The sequence below is a fragment of the Podarcis tiliguerta genome (genome assembly GCF_965153285.1).
Source record: "Podarcis tiliguerta genome assembly, chromosome: 14".
Classification (NCBI taxonomy): domain Eukaryota; kingdom Metazoa; phylum Chordata; class Lepidosauria; order Squamata; family Lacertidae; genus Podarcis; species Podarcis tiliguerta.
In genome coordinates, this window is record NC_139547.1 from 33,911,919 (window position 1) to 33,934,843 (window position 22,925).

The 22,925-nt window shown below is 40.4% G+C and overlaps 1 protein-coding gene across 21 annotated transcripts in view; it reads right to left on the minus strand.

Moving 5' to 3' along the window:
• Window positions 1-22,925, minus strand: part of RBFOX1 (RNA binding fox-1 homolog 1) — a 1,465,188-nt gene that overhangs the window by 978,900 nt on the left and 463,363 nt on the right. The window lies entirely within an intron of this gene.

Consider the following 22,925-nt stretch of genomic DNA (forward strand, 5'->3'; position numbering starts at 1 on the left):
TCTTGTGTGGCACCACTCACTATGATGGCTCATACTCGTGACACCTATAAAGAGCAGTGTGAAACAGGACTGTGCTCTCACCCCAACTCTCTTTGGCATGTTCTTCCCCCTGGTCCTCTCTTATGCCTTCAGCTTGACTGAAGACAGTGTATACCATAGGAGCCAACTCCTAGGGGCCAAGGTCACTTCAACCCCCCCCCCAATAAAATATTTGAGGGGGCCTCCCCCCCCCAAATTGATAAGCATTGTCATTCAAATGGTGTGTGTGCGCACGCTGCGTCCTGTGGTCGATCACCTGCCCCCCCATTTTTTATTCAAGTTGGCACCCCTATTGTGTACTTTCATTCAAGTAGCAATGCAGATTTGTTCAACCATGTGTTCCTTCCCTTCAAACCTTCCTGGTTTTGACACAGGGGACCTTCCTGGCTGTTCCACCACCCTCAGAAACTTGGGAGGGGGTAGCCCATAAGTTCCCACAGAGGTGCATCTGGCAATTTCATTACACAGTTTTTGGCAAATGTTGAAGAGGCACCTCTTTGCTCCTAGCTTTCATCATGTGTGTTTGTGGGGGGGGGGGTATGTGGGGGGAGTGGGGGTGTATGGACCCCCATTATTTCTGTTATTGAGATTTGTTTAAAATTGTTTTTGTTTGTTTTTAATTGTAGCAAACCACCATGGAGAGATAAGTGCTGAACCACATCTGCCATGTTATAACATTTCATTCGGAATTCCCTTTCAATTTCCTCCCTTGCCAGTTGACAGCTTTAATAAATAATTTAAACCGCTAATATATAAAACATTTGCATCTGCAATGTATACCGAGTTAGGGGAATGGTGCCTGTCGCCTCTGATGGAACTGGGATATACTTCTACTCTCCAGAGGGGTAGTTCGTTTCATCTTAGGAGCAGCCCAGAATAATTTTACACTTGCCAAATAAAGAGCTGCCCAGCATGACCAGTTTTGAGATGAAGGGGCTGAAGCAAGCTGCGTAAGATACAGGGCAGCAGGAAGGGTAATGGGTTAGCTTCTTGCCTGAAAGGTGACACGCCTTTTGTGGATTGCTGAGGTTTCTGGACTCACTCCAATTTAACAGCTTCAGCTCTTCTTTCTACCTGCATGTGGGTTTGTATTTGCCAATTGAGAGCAACACTTCATAGATCTGACAAAGTGAGCTCTGACCCAATACAGCTTTTGCTGCAATAAATATATTAGCCCAATCTTTGCCAACCTGGTTCCCTCCAGATGTTTCAACTCTCATCAGCTCCAGCCAGCACAGCTGATAGGAATTGAACTCCAAAACAAATCAAGGGCACTAGGCTGTGTTGTCCTTTAAGGCATAAGAACAGAGAAGTCATCAGCTGGATCAGGGCAATGACCCATCTAGCCCAGCATCCTGTTCTCACAGTTGCCTGCCAGATGGCTATGGGGAGCCTTCAAGCAGGACCCAAGCACAATAGCCCTCTCCCTTCATCTGGTTTCCAGGAACTGGTATTCAGAAGCATTACAGCCTCCAAATGTAGAGAAGAAGAAACATCACCATGGCTAGTAGCCCTCAACAGCATATGTCATTACATTCACTTCTTCACACAGTGCAGAGCAGTTAAAAAATGAATTTGCTGCCATCATGTGTGGTGAAAACATTCTGAAAATACTCCCATTCTCTCAGCAAATAATTTCAGGCTTAGGCCTAAAAGTTGGCCTGACCCTAAGTGCATTCTCAATTCTTCCTTTTCAGTCAAAATTCTGTTTTTGTTTGTTTGTGTTTTAAAAATGATGCCAATTCCTTCAGTTGCCTGACTGCTTAAGACCATATGATATCAGGTGAGTGGTTTCATCCCTCCTGTCAGAGTGACCCACAAATGTCTCGCCACTTCTGGATCCAGGCCTCCAGTTGGATCCAATTTCCTACCTCTTCAACTTCTATTATACTTTGGGGTTTTTTTCACTTTAAATTGGAAGTCCTGGAACTGAAGGACAGCTTATATAATTGAAGACACACAGGCACCCAGCCCCTTACGAGTCTGAGATGAAAGTCTTCAAAATTCAAAATGCTTCTGGGAAGAAGTTGATTGAGAATGGTTTTAAAATACTATAAATTAACTCTGAAAAGTACACTTAGGTTGCAAATGATCACCTATCAAAAGAGGTTTGCAGAAGCCTTTGATGCTTCAGTGGGTGAAGACACCAGCATATTGCATAATAAAATATAATTTTACTCATTCAAACTGCAGTTTTTGGTCATTATTTTGGCCATACTTAAGAATCTGAAAAATAAGCAGTAGCAGCTGGTGATGCAACACAAGTTGAGTACCATGCTCTTGCTGGCTTCCCAATACAGCAGTTCACTGATGCTTGCCAGGAGTGAGATGGGAGGAGTGATGCATTAGGAGCTGGTCTTGGTGTGGTGCATGGTGGCAGGAGTTCTTGGATTGGTCTCACCATCACACACTGCTCTGTGATGACCTCCCCACACCTCATCCCTCACTCCCCTTCACCCTCTGTAAGAACCAGCAACTTATTGTGTTGGGAAGCTCGAAAGGCAAGGGTGCCCCCACCCATGTCACTGTTGGGATGCATCCAAGGAAACGGGGGCAATTTGCAAGCCCCCAGCTGGCCCCAGCCCACCGGCCAGTAAGCCAGGCAATCTCCAGTCCTTGGAGAAGCATCACTTACCCCAGCCCACTGGCTACTGAAAATAAAGGTGGTATTGTCAGGGACTGGCAGGGCTCTGAAGTCTCTGAAAATCTGTTTCTGGGGAATCACAACTGAGGGCTGTTGCACATGGGCTTCCCAACGGGGCATCTGATGGTCACTGTGACAACAGGATGCTGGTCTAGATGAGTCTTTGGCCTGATCCAACAGAGTGGTTCTTAGCTTCTTATGCTTTCCTCTGTTTGTTTTTTAAAAGTGAAAATAGCATAACATGTAGTTTGGTTCTTGAAGGACATATGCCATAAAGACACCACACATTTAGAGCACATGCATTCTCACGAAGACTCCTGGGACCTGTGGCCTCTTAATTGTAGCTTTACAAAGGGTACACACAGTTCCCGAGATTCTTTAGGGTGGGAAGTCGTGTGTTTCAAATGTATGGTGTGTATGCAGTCTATTTTACCCAGCATGAGAACGAAACAAGCAAGGTCTTAAACACTGTAGTACATTGCTTTGCAAAAAGTGGTTGGAATAAGCGTAAAGTATGATGTTTCTTGTAGCCTTAGGAAAAACTCGGGGGGGGGGGGGCGCAGAGGAAGAAGACCCAAAAGATCTGAATGAACTGGCATATGACAGAGCAAGTTTCTTTGCACCTACCTGCACATGTTCCTTCCATTTTTATAATGTTTTGTTTTGTTTGCAACTTGCATAGTGGGAGTGACAACAGAATTGACAGATTGCAGCAGGAGGATGGGCAATATGGTCTAAATATCAAGTACCCTTACCCTTTATTTTGCAGCTTACTTAGTGAGCTAACAGTAAAAATAATGAACTGAACATAATGTTGCAGAAGATGGCATTCAAAGCCCCCATATGGGCAGGCTGCTATTGCTAAAGATGGAGGTGTAAGGTGTTGGGGAGGGTCCACAAATCTTGAAATTCTTTGGGATTTGTAGTTCAGCAACTGCTAGATGGCCACAGGTTACCCATCCCAGACCCAAGGACTTCACAGAGGCTGCTATGAAATTGAGGCATACCTTAAGGTAGCTTTAAGATGATAGAGGGTCATGGTTAAGTGGTAGAAGGTCCCTAGTCTTCCCATCTAGGGCTGGGAAGATTCCTCTCTGAAACCACTACAAGTCAGCCTGATAACCACTGCAAGTCAGCCTTCCTACTCTGCATCATCCATATGTTTCAGACAGCAGTAATAATCAGCCTCAGCCAACATGATCAATGGTCAGGGATGATAGAAATTGTAATCCAACACATGCAGAGGGCACCAGACTGGTGAAGGTTGGGATATATGGATAGTGCTGTCTCTCCCACAACACTAAAAGTCTATCTCTCAGCAGACATACTCACTTTTGTGGGACACCTGAAGGCCAGAAGCACCTGAAGGCCAAGAAGGAGGTGCAGGCAAGCCTGCAAGTGGATGCAAGTAGACAGTCACCAGCATGTTTACTGTCTATAAACACAACTGAGTTGCAGTGCAGAACTTGGGTGAACTGACAGAGGACAAGCCACAAGGGAGAAGTAAATAAACTTATTCAGCCAAAAGGCCATATCCAATGAGCTGTATGCCTGTTTTGAGCAGGTGACAGAAGCAAAACTGATAGATGTGACTTACATTTGTATAGAATCACAGAGTTGTAGAATTGGAAAGGACTCTGAGGGTCATCTCAGCCAGACCCCTTGCAATGCAGGAATCTCAACTAAAACATCCATACATTTTGGCTATGCAGAAGTATCAAATTTATAAATAAAAACACACATATTTAATCCAGGCAAGCAAGCAACATTATCACAGCTCAAGGGGACATTCCAGTCGGACAACAGGAGTTTTAGGAGGGATTGTGACAGGCATGGCCTGAGGAGCATCCTAAGTGCCAGAAAGCAGTATCTGGGGGCTATATATGACTATCTTCCCAAGACCTGATGTTTCCTACCATTTTCCTAAATTTAAGTGACTGGGGGAAAGCAGGAGGTCAAGGGTTAAAGAGCTGAAACAAAGATAGCTGAAAAACAAGCTACGTCTGGCATGTGCACATATATGTACACAGGTGAGTCATTATTGCAGCAGTAGGGAAACTTCCATGATTATTCAATAATAAGGAAGGCAAAATATGAACCCCCAAGGGAATGACACGCCATCTTCTTTTCTTGGCAGGAGAACGCCATGTTCAAAATGTCATTTCTGAAAGATGTTTGGAATTGGAATTGTAAACAGTGGAAAAGGAGAGTGCTGCCCAGGAAGATCTTGTATCAGGGAAAGATCAAAAGGATACATTAACTCCTCTGCTGGGTACCTGCTATGCAGTTAGCTTGAAACCACACTCTGGAGCATTCCAAGCAATTCTGCTACAATGAATGTAAAATGGCTATCACCATGTGGTAGCTGGAATTTTATGTAGATGCTCTTTGCAAGGTTTGAAGATAGGGCACTTTAGTCAGTCATTTTAGCCAGTCATTTTAAATAGCAAAATGCATTAAACACACAAACACACACACACACACACACACACACACAATGTGACTAAAATAAAATTAGGGACTTCAAATGTAAAATGTTTCTGTATTGTTCAATTATGTAACTGGAGATGTTCCATTTCATTAAAACATCTAGAAAGCAAATGGTTTTGTAAAAAGCTTTATATGATGAGCATGGCATTTAGAATGATGCTATCAAACACACACACACACACACAAACACTTTTTCTGAACTTATAAATAGCAAAACAGACTACATCAAAGTACTGACAATATTTGTGGTTGCATTGCTTGCATTCAGAGAGGATAGACATTTGTTTTCAAGTCTACAAAAATATATGCATGGGCCAGTCTTCCCCAACCTGGCATAAGAATGTAAGGACAGCCTGCTGGATCATCTTAGCCAGCATACTGTTCTCAGAGCGGCAAACCAAATGTCTGTGAGAAACCCACAAGCACAAGCCAAGCATTAGAGCACTCTACCCTTCTGTCATTTCCAGCAACTAGCATTCAGAAGCATTACTGCCTCTGACAGTGGGGGTAGAACATAGCCCCACCCTCCATGAATTTGCCTAATCCTTTTGAAGTTGGTGGGCATCACTGCCTGATGAGGGAGCGTGTTCCATAGTTTAACCATGTGCTGCCTGAAGAAACTCTTTCTTTTACCTGCCTTTAATGTTCCAACACTAAGTTTCATTGGGGTTCTAGTGTTAGACTGGTTGGGATTAGGTGGGACTGTTGGGAGAAGCAGTACTCTAAAAACATCTGGAAAACTGTGTGGCATTTTGGTTTTGTTTGGAAAAGCTGTACAGAAGACCACACACAAATACCATGCATACAGAACTCAGCCATGTATACAGAACTGTATACATGTATAGCCATGCATACAGAACTCAGTCACTCCAAACAAGTGAGGCACATAATTTTAACGCTGAGAACACCAACATGACACCCATGGGCACAATGGCCTTGAGGCCCTCCCTTGGTGCCTGTGTAACATCTGAGCCTTTCTCCTCACTGACAGGAATGTTTGCAAATAAAATATATACTCCATGGAACTGGGGTTCAACAGGTGCTCCTTGCCACATAGATTCCGCTCTAAAATCCAGCACTTGTTGGCACTACACCCTTTCTTACAATCCTAGAATTGATTAAGCTGCACCCCCACCTCAATTAGCAAGAATTGCAGGATTTTTGGTTTGTTTTTTAAAGGCTCTGTGTGTGCTTCAGTAGACCAGGATGATCAAACAGAAGCGTTCATACATTCAGTGCTAGCACAGAACCTGGGGATCTGTTTGTTTGTTTGTTTGTTTGTTTGTTTGTTTGTTTGTTTAATTCACCAAGGTCTTTTCTATACCACATTACAGAGGAATACAGCTGCAACAGACATGTGACTCTTTCATACATAACACAAGGACACATTTTATAACTGTATCGAAGTTTCTATCCATCTCTTCTTAGCATGAACTTGTTGCAAAAATAATTGCAATACTGGGAAACTAGAACTTTTACGTTTAATATATTTACATTATGCCATATTGATAATGTTTGGAAGGTAGCTTACAAAATCATGAAATCCCGTAACCTACAAAAGACAGTGCGGTGTAGTGGTCAAAGCAGATCTGCAGAATGGTTTTCAGCTCAAAGGCCTGATTGTTTCAAGGCCTTCCTGGGTGCAATTTAACACCATTTTGAATCAAGATGGTGGGCTGAACCTTTCAAAACTGCATTGGTTTTAACAACCAATTTCAAAACTGCAGTTTATTTTTGGTTTCCTAGAATTCCCAAGCAACACTGGGGACAAAAACAAAAACAAAAACATGAGAACAATGCAAATTAAAGCCACTCTAGTAATGTATCTTCACAAGTGTCATAATTAACAGAAAAGCTTTCATCATTTTCTTTCAATTTGATTTGCATGAGGGAAATCTGAATATTAGATCTACTATTAATCATGAGCTGCTTTTATTTGCCCTGTTTATTGCTTTGATCTTTTATTTTAAATGCTGGTTTGTAAGCTGCCTCTCAAGGAGGGATGGAGAAGAAATTCTTATTTAAAAGGAAATCTATTCAATCTAAACTTTCCAAAACAAACCAACGCACATAAATCCTTTGAAATTCTCTCTCCTCCAAATTTTGTGACACACTTTTCCAGCCAAGCAATGTGTACAAAAATGCATATATTAGTGAAAACAACATATAAAAGTATTTTGCAAAACTATGCAGACTAGGAGAAATATGCACTAAAATGTTGGTGAATTTTCATAAGCACTTAAAAAAAAAAAATGATGTGGAATAGTAAAGACTTAGGCATGGAAAAGCAAGAAATGGAAAGAAACCAAAATTGACAGATTCACAAATTCCTTGTCTCCAATACTTTTTTCTTCCTGCTTTGGAAAGCTGTTTTAGCTCTTGCTGTGTGGGTGAAGAGTTGCAGGACCAAGAAAGGACAACAGCACCCCAATTCCATGTACAGAATCCAACTACACTGGCATTTTATTTCACAAAGGTTATTGGGGGGGGGGGGTTTCCACACACTCCTGCCTCCCCACCTCAAGGGCAGGCACACAATAGGCCACTCCTCCAATATCTCATTGCCATTCCCTGAACCTCAATCACTCAAGTGGTAAATGGACCACACAGGGGGCCCAATCAAATCACAACTGTGATGGAATTAATCCTTTTTATCTTTATTATTTTCCTTGTCTAAATTTTATTTATCAGATTTGATTCATCAAATTTCTATCCAGCCCTTCTTCCTCCCAAAGGGGCCCAGTTCTCAAAATGTTTGACAAGTTGGGAGACAGAATTCAGCACAGAACTAGTTTCAGTCCAGTCCACTTTATCAAGGTCATTCTAAATTTCATCCCTGTCTTCTGAAGTTTTAGCTATCCCTCCAAGTTTTGTGTTATCTGTAAATTAGAGATTTCTTTGTGTAATAGATAAAAGTAATTGTTCTCTTTCCAGCTGGATGAGGAATCACCAATGAGCACACTAGGTCTTAATCTGATGTCATTATCATATAGCATTTAACCAGTCTCATAACGAAAGTCATGGAGAATGTTATTAAAATAAAGGTAAATTACATCCACAGCATTCCCACAATCAACTAACTGGATTAGCCAGCCATTATATATTCTTGGCAAACGTATGTTGACTTCTACTAATCACGGCATTGCAACCAGAATGTTTATTTATTTTATATTTTTTTTAAAAAAAAACTTTTATTTTGCTTTTAACAGGTACATATAAACAGGTACATATAAATATAGACAACCAACATTACAAAGGAAAATTCCTTAATAGTAATGGAAAAAAAACTACAAAAAATATCAAAGTACATGACACAGAACATAAGCAACTATGGGAAAGATAAAAGAAAAGAAAAAGAAAAAGAAAAGAAAAAGAAAAAGGAGGATGAGCCAAAGCAGGAAAGCTCATCTTTTGTACACTTCCGTCAAGCTCACAACAGATTATTATTCTTATCAATTAATTCTATCCGCATTCCAAAGGAATCCCTCATCTTGGTATCAGGGAACATTTCTCTATGCGGTATCATTCTAAACATAGCCAGATCTTTCTTGCTGAGCCCTTGTCCCCTAAATAATTATTTAGACATTCCCATTCTTCTTTCACCATTTTTTAAGGTTTATCTCTTATTGCATCTGTCAGCTATGTGAGCTCCAAGTACTCGCACAGTTTGACTACCCATTCCTCTTTAGTGGGTGTATTTTTATCTTTCCAGTGTTTTGCCACTGTAACCCTTGCTGCTGATGTTGCATACATAAATAGCCTAGTTTTGTTTTTGGGAATATTATCTGAAACCATTCCTAGTAAAAATTCTTCCGGTTTCTTGCTAAATGTAGTTTTTATCAATCTCTTTATTTCTTCATAAATCATATTCCAAAATCTTTGTATCTCTAGACAGGACCACCACATATGGTAGTATGTTCCTATCTGTTCCTTACATCGCCAATGCTTGTTATTGTTTGATTTATTTATTTTTGCAAGTTTTACAGGGGTCAGGTACCACCTATAGTACATTTTCATAAGATTTTCCCTTATAAGAAAACAAGCTGTGAATTTTATATTTTTAGTCCATAAATTGATCGTATGTCCCAGGTCCCTCTCCAATTTTACTGTGATTTCTTTGATATCTTCCTCCTTTCTTTGCCAATTCAAAAGTAATTTGTACATTTTAGAAAGTGTCTTTTGATTATTATATAGAATATCCTTCTCCAGATGGGATATTTTTTGTCAAATCCTTTGGTTCTTTTATCCTTTTCAAGGGCGGCTTTTAATTGGTAATACTCCAGCCAGGTTATTCCCTTCTGTTTCAATTCGCTTAGGTCCTTTATTTTCGGATCACTGCTTGTTTCCTCTACTAAATCCTTATATGTTAGCCAATCACTGTTCATATTCAGCCTGTGGACCGACATAGATTCCATTGGTGACAGCCACCATGGTGTTTTGGTTACTACTGATTTTTTACTCCTCTCCCATACTTCATATAATGCCCTTCTCACAATATGATTTAAAAATCCTTTGTGGGATTTAACCTTGTCATAGCCTATGTAGCCGTGCCACCCGTACACAATATCGCATCCCTCCAGATCTAGCACTTCCGTGTTTTTAATTAATATCCAGTCCTTAATCCATGTCTAGCACGCTGCCTCAAAGTACAGTTTAAGGTCAGGGACCGCGAAGCCTCCCTTTTCCTTCAACTCTGTTAGTAGCTTAAATTTTATGCGTGGTTTTCTCCCTTGCCAAATAAACTTGGCAAGGTCTTTCTGCCAATCCTTAAAACACTTTACGCCTCTAATTATAGGTATTGTTTGGAACATAAAAATCATCTTTGGCAATACCATCATTTTAACTGTGGATATTCTCCCCCACAGGGACAAATTCAATTTTCCCCAAGTCTCTAATTCTTTTTTTTATTTCCTTCCACTTCTTCTCATAATTGTCTTTATATAAGTTTATATTATTATTGGTGATCCAACCCCCCAAATAATTTACCTTATTGGCTACCTTTAAACCTGTTGTATTTTCCAGTTCCTCTTGTTCCAACTTACGTAAATTTTTCATTAATAATTTGGATTTTCCTTTATTCAGTTTGAACCCAGAGATCTTCCCAAATTCTTCCAGTTGTGCAAGCGTTTTTTGGATACTTTCCACTGGATGTTCAGTGGTTACGATTACATCATCTGCAAAGACTTTAATTTTGTAGTATCGAGTTCCTAGGTTAATTCCTCTTATATTTTTATCTTTTCTTATTGCTATTAAAAGTGGTTCCAATGTGGCAATAAAAATAAGTGGGGAGAGAGGGCACCCCTGTCTTGTCCCCCTTTCGATGCTGAACTCTTCGGTGATCTCGTTATTTATTAGTACTTTTGCTTTTTGGTTATCATATATCGCCCTAATTCCATTAATTATTTTCTCCCTTATGTCCAGACCTTTGAAAGTTTCCAATAGGAAATTCCATGATACTCTATCAAAAGCCTTTTCTGCATCAACCAATAGCATGACCGTCTTTTTACTTGGTTTCATTTCTACATATTCCAACAGGTCAATTATTATTCTTGTATTGTCTTTTATATGTCTATCCGGTAAGAAGCCCACCTGGTCTCTGCTAATTATTTTGTTTAGAGTCTTTTTAAATCTATTAGCCATCACCCCAGCATAGATTTTATAGTCTGTATTCAACAGGGAGATTGGTCTATAATTTTTCATGTCTGTCAACTCCACTCCCTGTTTTGGGATTAGAGTGATCAGTGCTTCTTTCCATGATTGTGGTATATCTTTCCCTCCCAGCATATTATTCATTATTCTTTGTAATATAGGGAGGATTACTTCTTCCAGGTTCTTATAGTACATTAATGTGATTCCGTCAAGACCTGGCGATTTGCCACTCTTCATTTTTTTTATTACTTGTGCTATTTCATCTATTTCTATATTAGAGTTTAGGGCCTCAACCTCTTCTTTTTCAATTCTTGGTAATTTATTTTGTTGTAAATACTCTTCCATTTTACTAACCTCTAAATGTTCCTTTTTATACAAATCTTTATAAAAGTTTAAGAATTTTATTTTTATTTTTACTGGGTCTGTTATTTCCTCCCCTTGGTCCAAAATTTTATTTATAACTTTTTTTGTTTGCTTTTCCTTTATCATCCATGCTAACAACTTACCGGGTTTATTGGCGGACTCAAAATACCTTTGTTTTGCCCATTTAATTTTATTTTCTACTTCCTTATTTAATATACTAGAGATATGGGATTTTACTTCCACTAGTGGCCGCTATGTCACTCTTCCTGCCCTTCCTCACTCTATCTTCCTCTGGTGTTATAGCGGCTCTTTAAAGTCTTTTCCAGTGTAGTCTTTCAGTAATGGCAGCCACCCACCTCACTCAATCTGCTGACTCACTCCTCCAGCCTTCTCCTCGCCTCTCCAGATCTCCGCAAGTCTCTGGTAAAGAGCTCTCCTTATTTCTGTTGTCTGTTTAACTGGTCTAAACTGTTCCCCCGCTCCAAACTCCAGTAACACTTCTTAGGTTAACTGTATTGTTTTGGGAGCGCAGAGAAGCCACTCAAAATCTCTACTGCACTGCCGGTTCTGCAGCGTCAATTTCTGTTGTGCGGGATGACCCCCTTTTAGCATTCCACTTGCAACTTCTTAATTTTATCTGTTTGTTAGTCCCCCCCTTTTTTGTTTCTGGTGTATTGTTGGGACTTAGATAACCCCTTTCTCACTGTATAAATTGGGGGGGGGGGATGCTCCTTGAATTTGTGTCAATATCTTACTGGAGAGTCCAGCGCTAGCTCATGGGGTCTGGAGGCGAAGGCACCAGAAGGCGGTGTCACTCCTTTGCACAGAGGTTCTCCCCTAAATTTCTTCTTTTTTAAAGTGTCTTAAAGTCCAGTTCTAGTGTGGGGAAACCCCTTTTTTGCGCTGCTGAGCCTCTGCTCCCGGGAAATCCACCCGAGTAGGGGCAACTTACGCCTCCTATTGCTCCTGCTTTGCCTCTCCAGGTGCCGAGTCTGTCTCGAGTAGCTCAGAGCTCAAACTCCGACCCAACTCTGAGCGCGCTGTTCTGGAAGCTGCAACCAGAATGTTTATAAACTGACTCCACTGTAATCTGCTCTAGTATATTTCCCTTTATCAAAGTCACACTGGAAGTCTGTAGCTTCACTGATTTTACCCTCTATTTGAAGATTATGACAACTTTGCAAGCCTCCAAGGTCCTTAAAAAGATCTATTAAGAAGACACTCCCCTCTCTCCTTCTCCCAAAATGTAACTAACTGAAAAACCTTGCTTGTGGCACTCAGAAATGTTCACCTGGACTTCATTAGTCCACCCTTCAAAGTGCCCTCCAAGAGTTGTGAACTGCAACATGTTCACAAATTATGTTCATTCAAATGCTGCCAATCACAAGCAAGCTAAATATGTAGATCAGCTGCAGCTATCCAATTTATGGCATACTTCTCAATGTGACTTTCAGAGCTAGAACTCGTTATTCAGCCCTACAATGATCACACTTTTGAATTCTCTCAAGGTAGCCCCCCCCCCACAACACATGCTGAATTACGCACAATTCATCCATAGTGTGGGGGGGTAACATAATAAGCCTTCCCTATTTGGGTTAGGCCACACCCACCTGCCCCATACCTGTTGTCAGCTAAAAATCTGATTCACCCTAAAGGGGGTAATTGTGGGCACTGCCAATCAGCTGACTGAAAGGGCTCTGCAAGATCTAGCAAAGCATTCCACAAGCTAGCACTTTGAAAGAGGATTCTGATTGCCAGGTCTTGCAAAGCACCTTGCAAGACAAGTGCAGAGTTATAAAAGCTGCCTGGCATCATTGTGACCTCAAATGATTGTCAGCCAGAATACTGAGCCAGGTGGACAAATGGTCTGACGCACTATAAGGCAGCTTCCTATGTCTCAAATGTCAATACAAAAGAAACTGTGCCCCAAGTGTCAAATGTTTGAGCAACACTGTATAAAAGCTATGGAAGAGGGATAAATTTGCTTGGTTTAACTCAGGGGTGGGGAACATATGGCCATCCAGCTACTGCTGGACAACTACTCCCATTATCCTCGATTATTGACCATGGGTTGATAGACTGACTTCAACAACATTGGAACGCATCCTCCTTCTCTGGTTTAACATAGCTAATTCAAACCAATGCAAAAACTGAAGCACAGCTATCCTTCAAAACTTGTGCTTTTCCATACTGATTGATCCAGGTCTCCAACCAAAAAACTGCATACAAAATATGTATGTTAGTGAAAATAAAATGCAGAAAAGCAACCTGCTTGAAGATGTTGCTTGCAGAAAGAAAATGCATTATCATTTTTGTTTTCACCTTTTTGAAGAAACAAGCGTGATGTGAAAATGTGGCAACCTGAACTTACAACTGCAGAAATGAGAAACTGAAATCAAAAGATTCATCTATTCCTAATTAAAGCCACAAGTTTACCATTCCCGCATTTGTCTGTTCAGTAAAATAAATTATCTTAATATCAGTCTATCTTTCAGCTCCCAAACTTCACTACCCACACACCTTAAAAGTATATGAATTAAATGGGAGAGATAAAGAAAAAAAATCCAATCTTTATGTTTTCATCCAGTAATCATGTCTGAATAAAATGCGACATTTGGTAGACCACAGAAAGCAGTAAATGAGAAGTTCAAGGTTGACTGTACAATTTCAGCTCTGGCCACCTGTGCATAACCTTTACAATACAGCCTTTCAATTTCTGGTTCATAAGTTATTTTAGCAGTACATGTGTTATCACAAGTTGCACTGTATTTCTGTTTCAGAGAGGCATGACGCCTTTACCTAAAAGCAAGCCTTCATTGTGCAATAAATGCATATGCTTAAAAGCCACCTACTGTGCAAAGTCACCTATTGCGTTAAAAAGAGGGTCATGTTCTAACTGTTAATGAACTTCTGCAGACATCTTAGAATTTAATAAGTCAGGCTAGTTTTAAGATTTCAAGATAACAAGCATTTTAAATCACTCAGGTTAGAAAGGGCGTTTTAGAGCTGGGATACCAGCCCAATTCTTTTCAGAAGTTCTCTAAACCACTTGGGTAAATTTGCAGGGTTCTTTTTGGTTTCTGTTGTTAATGCCACATTGATTTTTAACTTCTCTCAGTTTGGCTATACCATAGTATTTAAAATGTGTCATGCACAGGTATGCAACGTTGCCTATCTGCCTTTGGCACTCAGACAAGAGAAGGCATTCTGGTAAGCATGCGCTCTGTGACCCAATTTAGTCAACCCGCTGCCACACAGCATTTTAGAAAGGGGGAAGATAGATATCATATCAAGGTTTATCCCAGACTTTCCAAGTGTCTGGACTCTCTTAATTTGTTCAAAGCCTTCCTGTGCCCTACTGTAGTTATCCAGCTACAACTCACATCCAGCAGGCACAATGAATGGGTCTGGGATGGTGGCAGCTGCAGCCCAACAAGGTCTGGTGGTCGTTGTGGTCAAACATTTACCAACCTTTAAGGAACATACAAAGCTGCATTAGACCAAGTTAGACACTGGTCTTTCTAACTCAGTAGCATCTGCACAGACCGACAGCAACTTGCCATTGTTTCTGAAAGGAGTTTCTCCCCATCCTACCCAGAGATGCTGGGGATTGATGTCAGGACCTTCTGCATGCAAAGCAGATGCTCTACAATGGAGCTAAGGCTCTTTTGTTTTGCTTATATGAGCTAGCTGAAAGAGGTTCATATACAATGCCAGTGCAACCATGAATAATATTCTCCCCCCTCCCAAAGTGCTTTTGATGCTCTTATGTTCCAACATTTGCACCCTGTCTTTCTGCCAAGGAAACTCAAGACACTAAAGTTCCAAATCAGCCTTCCATTCAGACCTCAACCTGCTTCACTTCATCAAGGTTGCTGCAACATATGAATAAGTGCTGTTATTCACTCCTGAATGAGAGGGAAGGGAAACAAGTTTCTACACTCCCAACCCTGTACTTGACAAGATAATACAGTGACAAAAGTAAGAGCAACATTTGCAAGAAGTTATCCTGTGTTTACTCCCTCCTGCCAAGAGGGATAGACAAATCTGTCAATTTCCAGTTGTTCTGTTTTTCTTTTCTATCTTTTTTTTTCAATCTTAATTTTAGTTTGTGTTTTTTTTTAATTTTGAAAAAAAAAATCCTTTTGAAAATTTACTTGCATTTTACTGTGAACTTATTCTAAAACTAATTTTTGTATGCAGTGTTGACATATATACACATTTTAAATGAATTTCCTGTAATATAATACATTTTTGTATGCTATTTTCACCAGTATGTGTACACTTTATTATAATGCATTTGTTTATTTGTCTGTTGTTTGTTTATATCCTGCTTTTTTTGTCTGACGGGGACTCAAGGCAGCTTACAGATAAAACAGAAACAGCTAAGAAGAGTTTGGATTCGATATCCCGCCTTTTACTCCCTTTAAGGAGTCTCAAAGCGGCTAACTTTCTCCTTTCCCTTCCTCCCCCACAACAAACACTCTGTGAGGTGAGTGGGGCTGAGAGACTTCAAGGAAGTGTGACTAGCCCAAGGTCACCCAGCAGCTGCATGTGGAGGAGCGGAGTCGCGAACCTGGTTCCCCAGATTACAAGACTACCACTCTCAACCACTACACCACACTGGCTAAAAGCATATAAAAAGCTATCATTAAAAAAATTAATAGAATATGATCTATTAAAACATAAATAACATCACAACCCAACCCTTTCCTTAAAAACAGTCAGTTCCCAAAAGCCTGTTAAAATAAGAAAGTCTTCACATGCTGGTGGAAGGACAAGAAGGAGGAAGCCAGTCTAACTTCTCTAAGAAGGGAGTTCCAAAGTGTGGGAGCAGCCACTGAGAAGGCCCTCTTCCTACCAAACATGCCTTTTTACACACACACACTCACTCACATTGCTTGGCTGCAGAACTTCATTCCAAAATATATAAAATGAGAATTTCAAAAGATGACTCTTTCAGTTCACGTTTTTCAGAAAGCACAAATTTAATCAGTTCATCCTTAAATGTGAAATGAATCAAATTTCTGCCCCTTCTCTACCTGACAACCATTCCCTACAAAATCTACCATATGATCCAACCACCCACCTCCACCAAAGCAACCCCTGGATTTACTTATGGTTTTATGACGCATTTGAAAATGCCCCCCCCCCTCTTGCTCCGCAATTCCCCCTTGGAAATGCTCCCTGCTTCTACATTTGCAATCTAAGGGAAGCACATAGTGGGTAGTCCCCACTCAAACTGGCTGTGCCAGCTCAAACAAGATCTCCCTAAGCAGTGAAATCATATTCTATTGACTTCAATTTTGAAGTCATTTGCTGTACCTGCTGGCAATGGATGCTGTCCATTTAGCTTAAATCCACACCATGTGTCAAAGACAACTGTTTCTATTTTGTAGCCTTTGGAATATTCATATGCACTTCAGCAATCCTGCTTTGTATCACTGTGAAATCCCAGCATCCCAGAAGCATTTTCTTGTGTCAAAACCAGTTTCCTAGCAGAATAAAGTTGTTATTCAACACATCAACATCCACGGTCCAATCAAAATTACAATTTAAAAATGCAGCCATCATGGAAATGAATCAAATACAGTGTCACGAGTCCCATGGAGCTGTCTCGGATGGGGGTGGGAGCATGCCAAATAGGTGGCAGCAGATATCAGAGAGCTGGTGCTAGATGATACAGGTTGGAGGAGGTACTATTTGTGCCTCAATAAGTGTCAAAGTTGTCAGGGCAAGTGATCAAGTGGGGCGGGGCTGGATCCTAGAGAAGGCTTAATTGGGTTGTCTAAGAGATCAAACCTATCAATTCTTAAGGAAATGAGCCCTGAGTGCTCACTGGAAGGACAGATCGTGAAGCTGAGGCTCCAATACTTTGGCCACCTCATGAGAAGAGAAGACTCCCTGGAAAAGACCCTGATGTTGGGAAAGATGGAGGGCACAAGGAGAAAGGGACGACAGAGGACGAGATGGTTAGATAGTGTTCTCGAAGCTACCAACATGAGTTTGACCAAACTGCGGGAGGCAGTGGAAGACAGAAGTGCCTGGCGTGCTCTGGTCCATGGGGTCACGAAGAGTCGGACACGACTAAATGACTAAACAACACCAACAACAAGAGGTGTTCCACCCCTGTGACATCAAATGCTTGATGTCAGGCACCTCAAAGAGTAAAAGAACTGTAGAATTGGAAGGGAACACAAGGGTTACCTAGTCCAACGCCTTGTAATGTGTAATGTAATGTAATATTATGCTCAGTGTGGGGCTTGAATCCACGACTCTGAGATTAAGAATCTCATACTCCACCAACAGAGCTATGCACCTCCTAAAGGGCCATCCCCACTGGTCATTCCTGGGGGATGCATCTGAGAGTAAGTCAGATAATGAGAAGGCACCTCCGCCACCAAGGACACAGAGATGCCAGCTCTCACATGAACACACCTCACAGGCTTGCCCGCTCCGAGAAGCACCTGATTGCTTGCCCAGAGAAGGAAAGCCTTCTATTTGCCATGTTAAAGCTTATATCCCATCCCACTCACCAAAGGAAAGAGGCAAGGCGTGATTCTTTCCCACCACTACCTGGAGATTGAACCTGGAAGCATGTGCTCTACCCCTGAGCAAGGAGACACAGGAAACTTCCTCATACTGATCTTCCTCTGTTTCCTTCCAATCTTCTGTTAACTGGGCCTCTCCCTTTGAAAACTCTTAAACAAAATCAGACCTTTGGCCCATGTGACTCAGAGTTGCTTACACTGATTGGCAGTTGCTCTCCAAAGATTTAGGCAGGGCCCCCTTCCAACCCTGCCTGGAGATGCAGGGGTTTAAACGTGGGGCCCTCTTCATGCAAAGCATAGGCTGAATCTACTGTTAATGAGTTTTGTTAATACGTAAGCACAGAAAATCTAGTTTTCTGGTTTGCTCTCTCTCTAACTGGTTCTTCAGACTATATCCAACATGCACTACTCTCCTATGATGTAGAAGAAGAAGTAGGAGGACTCTCTGGTAGGTATTGTTGTAATTAGCAAGACTGCCTCCAGAGATGTAGTTTGAGGTGAATATTGCCTATTGGAAATGCAGAGTGCAATTTCCCCAGGTATCTCTGTAGAAGCTACCTTTCAAAAGGGACTTGCACCGTAGATGTCCCTGGTGGATTGTACCCTTTGAGCTTCATTGCACCAATGAAACATTTTGCTCATCTGCAAAGTACTGAACTGCCACAAAATTCCAAAGAAGCATTTTTTGAAGTATATGTGCTATCTTGTCATCAGTTTATATCTCTAAATTGCAGCTCTGGGTCTACTGGTACTTTAAAAGGACTGACTTGCCCATAAATGTCTGTAACATGAATATTTATTTTTATATCACTGCAGCAGATCAATATATTCTATTTTTCACTTGTACAAACATTGTATCACTCTGTGTGTGTGTGTGTGTGTTACTATTTATTAAATATATATCCCACCCTTCCTCCAAAGAAGCCCAGAGCAGCAAACATGTCAACACTATAAAAATACAATACAAACTTCTAGAAGAGTGATATGTGTGTGTCCATATCCACAGACACACACACACAGAGAGAGAGAGGAAAATTCTGATAAAAACAGAGAAGGAAGTAGAAACTGTTTGTCTGTGTTCAGGAGTGAAACTCAGTCAAGCAAATACAATGGGTATTAATTCTTTCTTTTAAGTTTGCAAATGATACATAATCAATTACCTTTTTCTACATTGTTTTAAGATTGCATTGGAATGAATGTAACTTGCATAAGCTAAGTAAATAGTGAAGCAAGTTGCATAACTTACATTAAATAGTGGGCAGCAAGACAAATAACATGGTATCTGGCAAAAATCAAACTGAAGCAGAATGGAAACAGCACTGATGTGTACAGCTCGAAACAGAAACATCCCTATTGCGCACACACTTCCCATTTTTAAACAGAGCCAATTAGCATTGCTTCTGCCTCTTGTTCTAAAGCAGCCGGCAATAATAAAGAGAAATACTTCTGAATCCTGAGTGCCCACTGGGCATCTACAATCTCCCCCCATGAAGCTGGGAGAGAAAGAGCAGAGCTTTAGTTTTAGGGCAGTTGTCAGTCTGTTTTCTTTTTGGAAAAACTTTTTGATTCTCAAATATGATTTTGAAATTTTATAACTTACAGTTTACAGTATGATTCCCTTACCACAGCTAAACCTTATCATACTTCTTCATGTCTGGATGCATTCAGTCTATTTCACCACTGCTGAAAATGTACTATTTATATTGCATTCACTTGCAAGTGGATGTAGTTCAAACCGGGAACATCATGGTAAGGTTTTGATGTGGTAAAGGAGCAACGGTATAAGCTATAAAACTATCAAAAAAACAATTTGAGGTGCTCCACGCCAGGCTGCATTTGCATGAACTGTGTCTTACTGTGCTCAGTTGCATTTAACCTCAGTTTGTTTATATGACTGCAGCCTTAGCAACATTAGAGCCAAGTATGTTACAAAAGGAACACTTTAACAGCCTATTACTGCAAACCACAGGCCACTCAAGCTTGCTATTAAAAGTGGCTCATCCCCAAGAATGCTCTCTTCAAGCCTTTTGTGGTTCATAAATACTGTCCAGTGGTTGCTTTAGAAAGCATTTTTCCCTAAGGTTCCAATGCAGAGCCAGTTGGGTGGACTGAGCCTCAGAGAAGCACCTGATGATAGCCCTCACTCAGCAAGGAAGCTCCCCAAGCTGCTTCAAGGAAAGACGGGGTGAAAATGTAATCAGTTTGGTGATGCAAAGTTGCAAATGCACTGTTAATGGAATGCATAGATTAAATTGTATGTCACTACTTTATTTCCATTTGTAACCAAGTATGAATTAGTTGTGTTACTTTGTAACATCATGTCTTACCCATTCCAGTTTATTTTATTTGAAGCATTGCAATGCACAATAACAACTTCCATTGCAGTGAAGCAAAAACTGGCAATGAAATGTTGCTCATTTAAGTTATTCTAGATCTTAACTCTATCAACGTATCTACTAGTAATGGTGCTCTTATACAGCACAGCGTATTTGCCTTTATTCCTGAAAATTGCAAAATTATTCATGTGTGTTCAGTTTAGCAGAAGCAATTGTTTGCAGTAGAAGTCTTGCTTGTAAATACTTCAAGAGACCATATTCTCATGTCCCTACTGAACTGATAAGTGATTTCTTGAAACATTTACCGTTCTATCCTATGCAGACTTAAGATTTCAGTCCTATGCACAGTTTCCTGGGAGAAAGTCACATTTAACTCAATAGTGCTTACTTGAGCAGACATGCACAGGACTTTACCATCAGGCTTCTAAAATAAAATGCTCCCCACCCCCATCCCCAAAAGACCCTTAGGTACAGCTAACCTTGTGCCAGAAGCTTCTTAAAAAATATCAGCAATTCAAGTTAAAATAATCAGAAAAACTGAGCAACAATAAATATGCAGCAACTTATTGGAAGGGGAGGTAGTTTTGTCCACCAAGAGGCAAGTAGCATCCTTAATAAATAAAAAATCAGTTCCACCTATTTCTTTGACATATCTCTGTACAGTGTTCCATTCTGTGGTATAAGAACTTCCAAAATTAGATGCCCATAATATGTACTAGATGGCCCTTGGTCTTTTAAACATCCAAGTAATGACATTTTAGCATCTACATGGAATATTTCAAGTATTTAGAACACTGAGGCTGCAAACCTAACCCATTACATTTCAAAGTAAGTCCTACTGGATTCAACAGGGCTTCCTCCCAGGTAAGTGGGGTTAGGATTTCCCTAACCTTAATTTAATAAGAGTGCTTACAACAGCCTGGCAGAAATGACCGGTATTATTATTATCTCCTTATTGCAGAAGGAGAGGCTAATGCTGAAAGAAAGTTGGTTTACCTAAGAAGGCTGACTTGGAGCAGAGGACTTAGAGCTCACACTGTATGGCTGGGGTAACAGAGTTCTAGACAAATACCATGTTCAATGGGTGCGTCAAAGCAAACAAGCATAGAAATCACTCCATAGTCGATCATGAATTTGTTTAGGGTTTTGAAATGTTTCTTCATTCAGTTTCTGTCCTGCGTATATATTTTTATTGTCAAACTAGCAACACTAAGAACTAAACAAAATAAAAAACGTGTGTGTGTAAACAAACACACTGTGTTCAGAATTCTCCATTACATGACAAAACATTTAGTGATCTTTCTATATCTATGAACATAAAACTTTGGGCATGATCCAGCCGCATTTGAGCACACTTAAGTTCCATGTGGCTCTTGCGTGAGAGGTTTAAAGATTTGCTGGCCTCTCCCACTGAACTCAGTGGAACTTGTCAGAGTTTAGCTTGGACTGGATCTAGCTCTTAGTAAATGTGGGGAATTTTGGTTATCCTGAACTGTAAATGTAATGATCAACATTTAATTTGAGCCAAGCCGCATGCTCTACATGTTTGAATATGTTTTTTTAAAGGTCAATATTTATGTCAAACATGTTTCAGCAGTTGTCTGAATAACAGCCTGCCATGGAAACAAACATTCTCTGTAGTGCTTGCTTCGACAAAGGTTTCATTTGTCACACCACAAAACTCATGCCTCTCTGCCAAAGAAGTAAACCTGGGATGAATTGTAATCTGTAGCTTATATAGTATCATTTCAACTTGTAATGTGAACATATAAAGAAAAATGGCTAGGAAGCAGGAACAAGATGAAAAAAGGTCTGCTACAGCAGTATTTATTGAAAGCTTTTATACTTAGATACAATTTCTAGGGGGAAGCTAGAGAGCAGCAGTTCCATGCAGCTGCTAAAATCGCTTCTGATTTTTTTTTCTTTCAAAAAATGGTCTAGTTTTATTTTAAGAAATATGAACTGTTTTTCACACACACCACATTGGAACGATTTTGGGAACATATATTTTTACTACATCTTCCCTTTCAGAGCTCAACATATGTGCAGTTGGAAACTAGGTATGCATCCCTTGGTACAATCTTATAAGGAATATGCCATGCATTTAATCGAATGCACAGGACTTTACAATAATTGATGCATTACTGCATTTTCATACATTTTTATTTCCTGTTTGTGGTCCTGCACCCAAGTGTGCAACTGCTCATCCTCATTATCATATCTTCCCACACACATTTATCTCTACATGCCCCCAGCATAAATAGCATAAACAGCTCTCCCAAACTCCTACATCGAGGCAGGCAAAATAAATAAATAAATGCTGATTTATTACCAAGACAGTATGTAAATAGAACGTCCCTCCCGAATTTAAAAACCTTCTCCTTCAGGGACACCATGCCAATCCCTGCTCCTTCTCTTGCCCATGTCTTCTGTTTCAAAAAAAAAAAAATACCTAACAATGTACTCAACCAACCAAAGGTAAGCAGCTCTTTAAAATCTCAGTGATATTGCCATGAAAGAATAAAGCATGTGCTTATAAAAGCTCCCACGAGTATCAACAGGACTGAAGAGTTCTCAGCTGTGCCTGGACTGTGCCCTGTCCTTTCAGCATCTATGTTAACTACCAACCAGAACTTCCACACAAAAGCATAGAGTCTTACCAGAACTTTGGGGCAAGGGGAACCAGTATAATTCTACCAGAGATAATGGAAGGGATGAGGTGGGAAATGTAAAGCAAGGCTAAATATACCTTGGAGCAAAGTACTCGTAAGCAGCACAAAGTCACCGTAAGGTTCAAAGGCATTTTCTATATATATAAAGATTTTAAAAGACAGTGCTGATGCTTATGCATCA